This window comes from Neolamprologus brichardi, chromosome 9 (genome assembly GCF_056152115.1).
Source record: "Neolamprologus brichardi isolate AB-2024 chromosome 9, ASM5615211v1, whole genome shotgun sequence".
Classification (NCBI taxonomy): Eukaryota; Metazoa; Chordata; class Actinopteri; order Cichliformes; family Cichlidae; genus Neolamprologus; species Neolamprologus brichardi.
Window position 1 is genome coordinate 24,884,994 of NC_142112.1, and position 9,800 is coordinate 24,894,793.

Here is a 9,800-nt window from a genome sequence, read left to right on the forward strand (position 1 = left end):
CATATTTTCTGTAGATTTAAAATGCTTAAAATGTCAATCAAATTGAACACAAAAAATACTGTATTACACAAGATAATAAGAAAACTATAAAAAATAAAACTTTAAAGGAACAAGTTAGGTTGGTCTAGAGTAAAAGTTATTGATGATACACAGATCTTTTCATTTGATTTCCAGCATCTCCTGATAGAGTCAAATGTATACCCAGACCTGTGTTTGTAAGGAAATGGATTCTGGTACTCCTACAGTACATTAATTTTACTTAAGTACAAACCAAAAACTCTGGAGTATTCCATTCATTTTAAAGTCTAGCTTGTTTTATGCTTACATTCATGCTATAAAAGTTAACTAAACTATACTAATTAACACTACTTTTGTCCGCATTTTAAAGAATAACAATAATTTAAAGAAGTTAAGTGTCAACTTTGTTGTTCTTTGCATAACACAGCTCAACAACACATGACTTAGCTTGTAAAAGTAGTTAACTCGTCTGCAGCAGGGTGTTCTGACAGGTTTTGTGCTGGAGGTTCTGTTTAGTTTTATAATAGCAGAAGCACCCAGTTACAGCTTTATTGGCTCCAGCATTTGTCAATGGCAGCAGCTCCATCCAGACCAGGCTGGATGTGGGGACTCTGCTCTCATCAAAACCAATAAAAATGGTTGAATTCAATATGAGGTTGAATGGTGCCTGGTTCAGATCAATTTTTGAAAAAAAAAATATGAATATGGGCAGGGGCATGTTAGTCACCTCTGAGATGCTACAGCCCTAGATGTGAAAGTGATTCAACCTTGATCACATCTAATGTTGAGCTAAAAGACACAGACGGTTTGTGCAGACGACTCTGCATCTAATATTTAATTTGTTTGTTTGATGATCTGAAACATGTGAGACAAAATGAAAAAATAAATAAATAAATAAAACTAAGAAATCAGGAAGAGGGCAAATATTAAGTGTGGTAGTAGCAGCTATGTGAGGAATGTCACAAATACTTGCACTAGTCCCAAAAAAAGGACCTCACCCTCAACAGATTTACCAATAAATTGGGTGAATAGAACCATTACATTCTGTTCAGAAACAAGTCAAACAAAGGGGAAAGACTAACTTTACAAAGTCATCAGTTGATTTAAATAAGGAGACATTCAGCGCACGCACACTAAATGTCTCTTTGGAATATCAAGGCTTTCTGTTATTATTTATTTATTTATCTATTGTCCCGATTGAGGTATTTATATCAACTAAGTCTATGAATACCAATTACTGTGACTGTGGTGTTATTTCTTTAAGAATTTAACTCAATGGATGTTCAAAACCTTTAAGCTCAATAACTGTGAACTATCCTGAAGGCAGATAGAATCATCTAATTCTAAGCTCATGAATAAACCCAGCGTGACACCTCCATTAGTCCTCACACGCTTGACAGCTGGTGCAAACTGACCCAGTAAACATGAAAATTGGAAGTGGCTTAACTTGATCATTTTGGAACCTAATAAAAGAGCTTCAGTCTAGCTGACGTGTACTGATGCATGTGTTCGATGTGCGTTCCTTTAAACGTGCAGTTATTTATTTTATTTTATTTTTTTATGGTCAATATCAGCAGAAATCCAAGGGTTCTTCTGACTTGGTAACATAAGTGCAGGATAAAAAATGACGATAGCTGGGTATTCATTTTCTCCATGTTTAAATGTAGCATTTGCTTCAAGCCACTAATTAATACCAAGTATCCGTGGAGCTGAATGGTCTTGTCCTTATCCTCGATGTGCAGGTACACAAACAATCAATGCTTGCCAAGTGCCTGTTCGCTTTTTAATTAGGCCAGCTTTCAAACGTATTACATCTGAAATACACTCTGTCCCTCTCCGTGTCCGACAACCAGCATGCGGCTAGATTACACCCAATGCTTACAGTGCAGCACATCCATCTACAACACAAAGGAGGGGCTCTGAAACCGATATCATCAGTGGGAGCGCTCCGCCTCAAACTGCACAGTGTCCACTCCTGTCCAAACGGAGACAAATGACAGGTAAATACACCAAACGGCCTGTCACTGTACTGATCTGCTGCCCATTTTTCATTTCATAATAACAATGCAAGGGGAGAGTCTTCTTTGTTGGGGCTGCTGGTGCGTGAATGACTTGGGGAGGAAATAGGCCCAGTAATTATTCTTTCCTCCACTTGTCCCTCCTGTGGCGTCCCACCATCGCTCACACGCAGACTGCTGAATCCTGATGAAATCCTAACACAACAGCGGCTAGCATGCTACTCGTGGAGCCATCACTGCACTCGCACGATTGTTTCTGGTTGATCTGACACCGAGGGATTGGTATTTATTGGCATTTCAATCATGCGGTCAATATATAATGCAGCAAGATGCATGAAGTGACCAATATGGTAGAACAAGGTGATTAAGTGCTGCTTTCATATCGGTTTCTAGCTAATGGATGTGATATCAGCCACTCATGTGTGTAAAGTATTAGGCATCAAAACTGTTTCACGGACAGTGTGACTTTATTAGGTAGATATGCAAATATGGAGCACTAAATCGAATGTCAAAACATGACAAAGACAGGGGGGCTCACCTTGGACTCAATGCGGATGCCCTCCAGTATGAATGCATGACCAAATCTACTTAACACAAGTGAATCACAGCACAGAGATGAGGGAATTATGAAAAGCAGCCACTCTGACCTTTACTATGCTAATATAAACCTGTAGCAATGTCCTACATGAGACAGGAGGATGGCTGTGTTTTATTTACATCTAGCTGAATTTTCTTGGCACAGCCGAAACGAAAATAAATGCCCATTGACCTGTAAAAGGCCGTAGTCCTCCCAGCCAACTACAGAAATTATTCCCATGTCTGACAGTCTCTTTGAGCGTATGGAAAGAATACCAAACAGAATAAATATCCATTATTAATATGTACTGTCCTGTGCACTGACTTTATGCTGTCTCACATGGGGCTTTCATCTCCTGATGAAAACAAATGGGACTGCCTTCCAGTTGTTTGGGTGTGCATCCATGGAAACCTGCTGTCCGCTGTGGTTTTCACCAAATATGCACTGCGTTGTGCGCGCCCTCGTGCACAGACTCGTGTGTTTGCACATAAGAAAGAGACGGTATCTCTGTGAACACACAGGAGAATACAATAAAGAGAGTGGGAGGGAGAATGCTCCAGATGGCAATGCTGCTGTGCATGGGGATGTTGACAGTAGGCCATAGAAAAGGCAAGCCAGCTGGGGGAGGTCAGGATTTCTTTCCTCTGGGACTCTGCAGCCTAACGGGGAGCCAAGAGGATGCAGGCAGGCCAGCAAACAGACAGACAGACAGAGCACTGATGCATAATAGTTTAAAGGGTCAAGGCCAAGGATACAGCTGCTACACATCCCTACAGTGCTGCTTCAATTTTCCCCTAGTTTACAATGAATCACCATCTCTATAGCTGTCCCATGATTTCTACGCACCACCTCTTGAACATTTTCTGCATTCATATCCAGTTAAACTCGCCCACATGTTAGAAATTTCTAGTTTTTGTTTTAGGCCAAAAGTATAAAATATGTTTTCCAGTCTTGTCATGCTTCATCTCTTCCATCAATTTCAAGAATTCCTTCTACTGCTGCCCTAGCTATGTGGCCTCAGTTCCACATGGTGGTATGCGAGGGTAATAGGGCCACCTCTGGGCAAACGAAAGAGCCAAGGGAAAGCCTGTCATGATCAGTGACTTGGAAGGACTTTCAATGCATTGGTCGAGGCATGCAGCCAGTCGGAAGCAACAAAATGAGCAAGCGCATCACAAAAAGCCCACAGACATGCTTCTGTCTGCGACCTCCCCTCCTTCCAGGTCATCTGAAGGCTACGTACGGAGCTGGCTTCCTTAATCCATATCTAAATAAGTTTAAGAGAGCAAGACAGGAATGCGAAACAAGGGGATGCAGTTGCTGGTAGGGTAATTCAGCAACCTTCAAACACCTCCGCTGCTCAAGTGGCGCCTTCGGTCTGGTATGCAATCCGACGTCAGAGTGTATTAGTGGATTTTCTACCTTTGGTTATAGTCTGCAGGTGAAGCTCACGCTTTCAGAGAAAATAAATTCACAACACAACAGCAGCAGCCTTGGCCAAACACGACCGCTTTGGTTTTCTCATTCTGCTGCAACTTCACACTTGTTTCAGTCAAGGTCCATTGACTTTGTATGCCCTTAGTCCTTGTCCAGACAACGTGTAACCTTGCATGTATTACATGGTCTGACAGACTCTAGCTGAAAGTGAGAAAAAAAGGAGGCAGAGGGAGAAAGAAAGAGCTGTCAAAAGTTACTAAGGTGCTAAAACGCAGGGTACTATTAAATCATAATGTCACCATCTCTAGTTCCTTTTTTTTGCTGAATACAAAAGATAAGAAAGCAGTTTGAAGAAATGAGGGAAACTTGATGTATGCCTCGTTCCCTCAATTTGGTTAAAAAGAAGGTAAGGTCTCTATATAGTCAAAATTTAACATTAAAAGTCAGGGTTTACCTTCTGATGGAAAAGTACAAGGTCCTGCTTCGTTATTTTGTGTCAGCTGAGTATTTTTGCACTATCATCTCTGGTTTGTGTAGCTGCATTATTCATAGATCTATTCTAATGTATGAAATGTCTGGATACGCAGCACTCACAAATGCAGTGCTGTAACTCCCAAGCCACTGTGGCTCTCTTGGTTTCATGGATCAACAATAATCAGTACCTTACATGTATAAGAACTGGAAATCATCATGAAAATTAAGTTATTCATAAACATCTGTTGTGCGTTTGCAGTCTACTGTAGTACAGGCACAACCTGATTAGTCATGACGGTAATTTTTGCTGGTGCACACTTGTCTCGGCTCACTTTATCAACATTAATTTCTGACCTATCATGCGGCCACAAAGGAGGGAATCAGTTTCCAATTATGCTTCATTACAGCCACCCATCCCTGAAAATGATCGGTGTGGATCATAAACCTCAGTCAATGTGGGTTTAAGTCTCGCCCAGTGAAGAACCCAACAAACATGACCTTTGCGAGTATGCAAATCCTTAAATCATTCAGTGCAGCCATTAAATTGTTAACAAGCACAGTCCTTCCATTTGCTCTCTATCCTGCCAAAGTCAGGTTGTAAACAGGCTATTAAAGGGTCTGCCTGTGTCTCAAGCGGCCTCCGGCCTTGGTCTCACAGCACCTGCACTGGAGCTCTTAATGAAGCGGAAAATTAAAAGGTTTGGTCAGACACTGGAAGCTTGTTTCCTTCTATGAAAGGTTTGTTTTCTGTTTATCTCTCTTTAGTCTCTTTTTTCTGTGCCATAGCCATCCACCCTCGTGCTGCACTCCATTCGAGTAATCAAAGGTCACAATTAAACTGATTCGCAAAGTGCTTCACATGCAAAAAGAAATGTGGTCAAGTGGCTGGGCCCAACATTACTACCAAAACAAACCAGCCACAAACACTTGGTAAGGAATATTAAAAAGGAATGAGAAAAAAAAGACATAAAGCAGCGGCATGAAAAACAAATAACAGCTTTAGAAATGTGAGCTTTGATAATTTTTTATTTGCATACTCAAGTAGATTTTTAATAAAGTGTTGTAGCAATGACATGCTCTGCATGTTTCAGAGTTCCTTTGGGTCTCTGATAATATTCAGCCCAACCAGAACACAAAGGTCTCATCAGAATATTACATCGAGAGGCTTCATAATGAGTATTGCATAGTTGAGCAGATGTGTAATAAAGTGTTGCGCAGTACTGCAGACATGACATGTATGTGTTTCTTAAGTCCCGTTGGGTCGGTTTTATTAACTCAAACCAACCAGGGCTCATCGGGTCTCATGAGAATTTAACATGGTCTGTATTGTTGCAGAAGTGGCTGCTTGTAACACATTTAATCTGTCACCAGCTAACCTTACCAGTAGGCTGTAACACAAAGGAAAGCAGCATTAACACCCTGTTGACCTATTGCTATGAAATATTTACAAGCTCCCTTCTTATACAACATGCTCCCACTTATTTAAGTCTCAGACAGGAGATTGCATCTCATGCTTAAGTAGCTAGCCCGGTCCTGAAGACTCTACCAGTGGCAAGACTGTATGTCATTTCTAAATGCCACTCTCCTGCTTTTTAATAACTGCAACCACAGATATATCGTCACACTCCCCGGGGACCACTTAAAAACTAAGGGACGGCTGAAAACATGCTTAGTCATTATATCATGTCATTTTTTAAGAGGGTGTCCAGAGTATCTAAGTCTCAAAGGATTCAAATGGACCTGTAAAGCACAGGAAATAGTTTTCTGAGGGAAAGATGTGACAGATGTGTCAATATCACCAGCCCACCAGCTCTAATTAAATTCCACGGGCTCAACCGTGAATGAGCCCCAAATACTTTCGAGAGAAGCAAGAGGGCTCACAAACTACTCTGATTGGTAGCCAAGGGACAAGAAATTGTTTGCCAAAGGTAAGAGGGACTTTGCTCTCAAAATGACATGCTGACCTCTTGCATTGACCTCAATCTCTCAGCCCTTGCTGTGTCCCACAATCTCCCCCAACTTTTGGCAGTTTCCCTGGGTTACCACAGAGACGGCCTAATTTAGAAGAGGTTGTGGGAGTAGTGAGATGCAGTCACTTATTGTAGAAAAGGACCCGCGTTCTTCAAACCAGCGATTTGGCCCTGGCTCTCTTGCTTCCTGCTTTGTCTGTGCTGCTACAGTGAGTGAACATCTAAATTGGCTTGGCTTTTGTTTTGGCTTTGTATCCCTGGAAGCACTCAGGAAGAGGACTTTGTGTAAATGATGCTATTTATCCCGAGCCTGTGTTTGATGCTTTTATAAAGGGTAATTTTGCCAGAATTTAAAATACTTCTACCCCCCACCCAACTAACCTGTTTTATGTAGCAATGCTGATAGCCTCTAAAACAATACAACAGAACAGGAATGGAATTGTGTTTTTGTTCAGAGTACTAAACATCTGAACAGCATAGCAGCAACAATAATTCACAGGAAAAAGGTGACACATGCTCTGGATTATCCACAGTCTTTATTATTATTATTGCTGAAAAAAGCTTTTTAAGAAAAAACAACAACAAAGAACTGCCTGAAGTGCTGTTTCTGGAAGGACAAGTTATTGATTTGGTTCCACATTTCATTTTTTAATACTTTTGGCAGCGTAAATACAATTTAATTCATCCTCTTCTATTAGGCAAAGTTCTCACAAACCTGGGCAGGAAATTGTGTACTTAAACATGTTGTAAGATGGCTTGTTCTGTCACTTATGTAAATTACTTATGTAACTGATTAAATTTTTCAACATCAAGCGTAGCCAGACTATTGGTATGGATGAAAAATATGGCCCAGAACTTGTTTTTTTTTATTCAAAAGCAACATGCCTTTCATTAAAGCGAAGTGATCGAAATAAAAGGCAAAAATTGAAATTTCAAAGGTCATGTTTAAAAGGTCTTTCCAGTAAGTGCAGCATTATCCACACAGTCAAAACAAATTGGAGAATCATTTTCACGCTTTAGTGATGAAATTTACCTTACACTTACACTGACCCAAGGGCACCCGAGCAGACCCTTGAAGATGTGGAAAGTATAAAGCTTCATTTCTGGTCACCACTTTGGTTAATTGTGAGGTCATCACACACTGCTGCACCCTCTCTCACACTGTAAATTGGGGATCTGTGAGCTCCTGCACTGATATGTCATTGAAATGGTGTAAAAGACGGAAGCGCTTATAAATCTTTGTCTCCAAACCAGTTGAGCAGTGTGCAAGGCTTCAAAACTTACACAGCCATTTGCAGGGGCAGCGATGTCAAACTCATTTCACATTGTGAGCCACTTACAGCACACTTTGTTTTTTTTTTCTGTAAAATGGACAGACCAGTGAAACTCTTCTTCCTGCCAGTATAAAAAAGTTTAACTACACATGTAATCCATGAGTTATTTTAATATAAAAAATGAAGTACAATTTCAACAATACATATCTGTACATTTACAGAAAGCTTTCAGTTAGGTTTTAGTACAATTATAAAATGGAAATTTGTGATACCTGACCTGTTTTGTTTTTCCTGTTAACCCACTGTAAAATCAGAAATGTCTTTATCAGATAGTGAGAAACAGGAACTTCCTGTCATTTTATCTATTAGTTTTTACTTTGGTGTAATATAAGGCCACAAAACATATAAAAACACAGTTAAAGTTTCAAATTTATGCAGTCTTTCACATCTTCCAATGGCCCAGATTGTAGTCCGGGCCTTATATTAGACACCCTTTTAGAGTATAAATACAAACAATTTGAGGAGCCATTGTAATTTTGAGTAAAATTTTGCAAGAACGTGTTTTAAATAAAATCAGCACTACTTATACAGTGTTCACTTGGTTAGGGATGCTCACGCTTTAATTTAATTTAATGGTTCAGTGTCTTTAAAGTGGGGTTTTATGAGTTCTTGACCCAAAGTAAGTGTATAGTTTGCAGCAGATGGTAGTCAGGACACCAACAAGCACACAAGAGTACTCATACAAAAATAAAACAATGTCCTTCTGTGGCAGAAAATTATACTTTAGCCAGTGAAATGAGTTTAATATTTAGTTAAGTGTAGGCTATATTTACAGCATTCTCTGTGCTTTAGCTTCTGGCAAACAGCCCTGTCAGATGAGAAGGTGTTTGTGTACACATTACTTACAGCCACCAGACTCTATTGAGAGAAATGGTCATTTTACCTTGCAAAACATTGGAGTTGCTATTTTACGCTACCCTTTCTTACTGTGTTTCTTTAGCATTAGAAAGGAGATGTTTTGGAGCCAAACAAATGTGCTAAAACATAGAAGTCACACAGCTATAGACCAGCCACCCTTTTTTTCTTCAAGATTTTTCTTCAAAATAGCTGTTTTTCAGCAACTCAGTCTGGTAGCTTTGAGTTATTTACACAAGGGAAGAAACTTTGTAAACCGCTGGCAAACATGCAGCTATAACATAAAGTTAACGTATATCTTCAAACTTCCAGATATTGTTTTCTGCTGGACTGGAAGTGTGACTCCCTCCGTGAGGCCACAGAGAGTGAACTCAAGGTGCAGCGGGGGTGAGACAACAGAAGGCTGAGAGGTTAGTAAGAGAGGAAAAATAAAGAAATAAATAACATACAATTAAAACAATTTTATATATATATATATATATATATATATATATATATATATGGTTGCCAGATGATGGCATTGATTTTTTTTTTTCTGTCAGAGACTGATTGTAAGTAGTTGTTGTGACAAACTGATTGCGCTGAGGATGAGCGTGCAATGCCCTCAACCCCTGGATGACCACTTTCGATCACAAGGTGACTATACAGGTTGCCTGTTGGTAGGCAACCTGTCTCCATGGAATCACGCAGTCATTCTCAGACAGATTGCCAAAGAACTGCCATTTAATTTATTAACTGTCAACCAGAGATGGGCAGTAACGCGTTACTTGTAACGCGTTACTGTAATCCGATTACTTTTTTCAAGTAACGAGTAAAGTAAGGGATTACTATTGCAAAAACGGTAATTAGATTACCGTTACTTTCCCGTAGGAACGCTGCGTTACTGCGTTACTAAAACCGTGATTTTCTTGCGAGAATGTCTCATGACAGTGACGTAAGCGAGTGCGAGGTGTGTGACAACAGCTGTGTGCAGATCAACAATGGATCATATATCGAGTGCGGGAGAGAGTATGAGCGTGCAGCGTTTAAAGCGTGGACGTACTGACCTTATTTTGAGTTTGATTCCGTAAAAAGTGACAAAAACATTAGTGTCCGTTGTGCGTGGGAAGAAAACTTC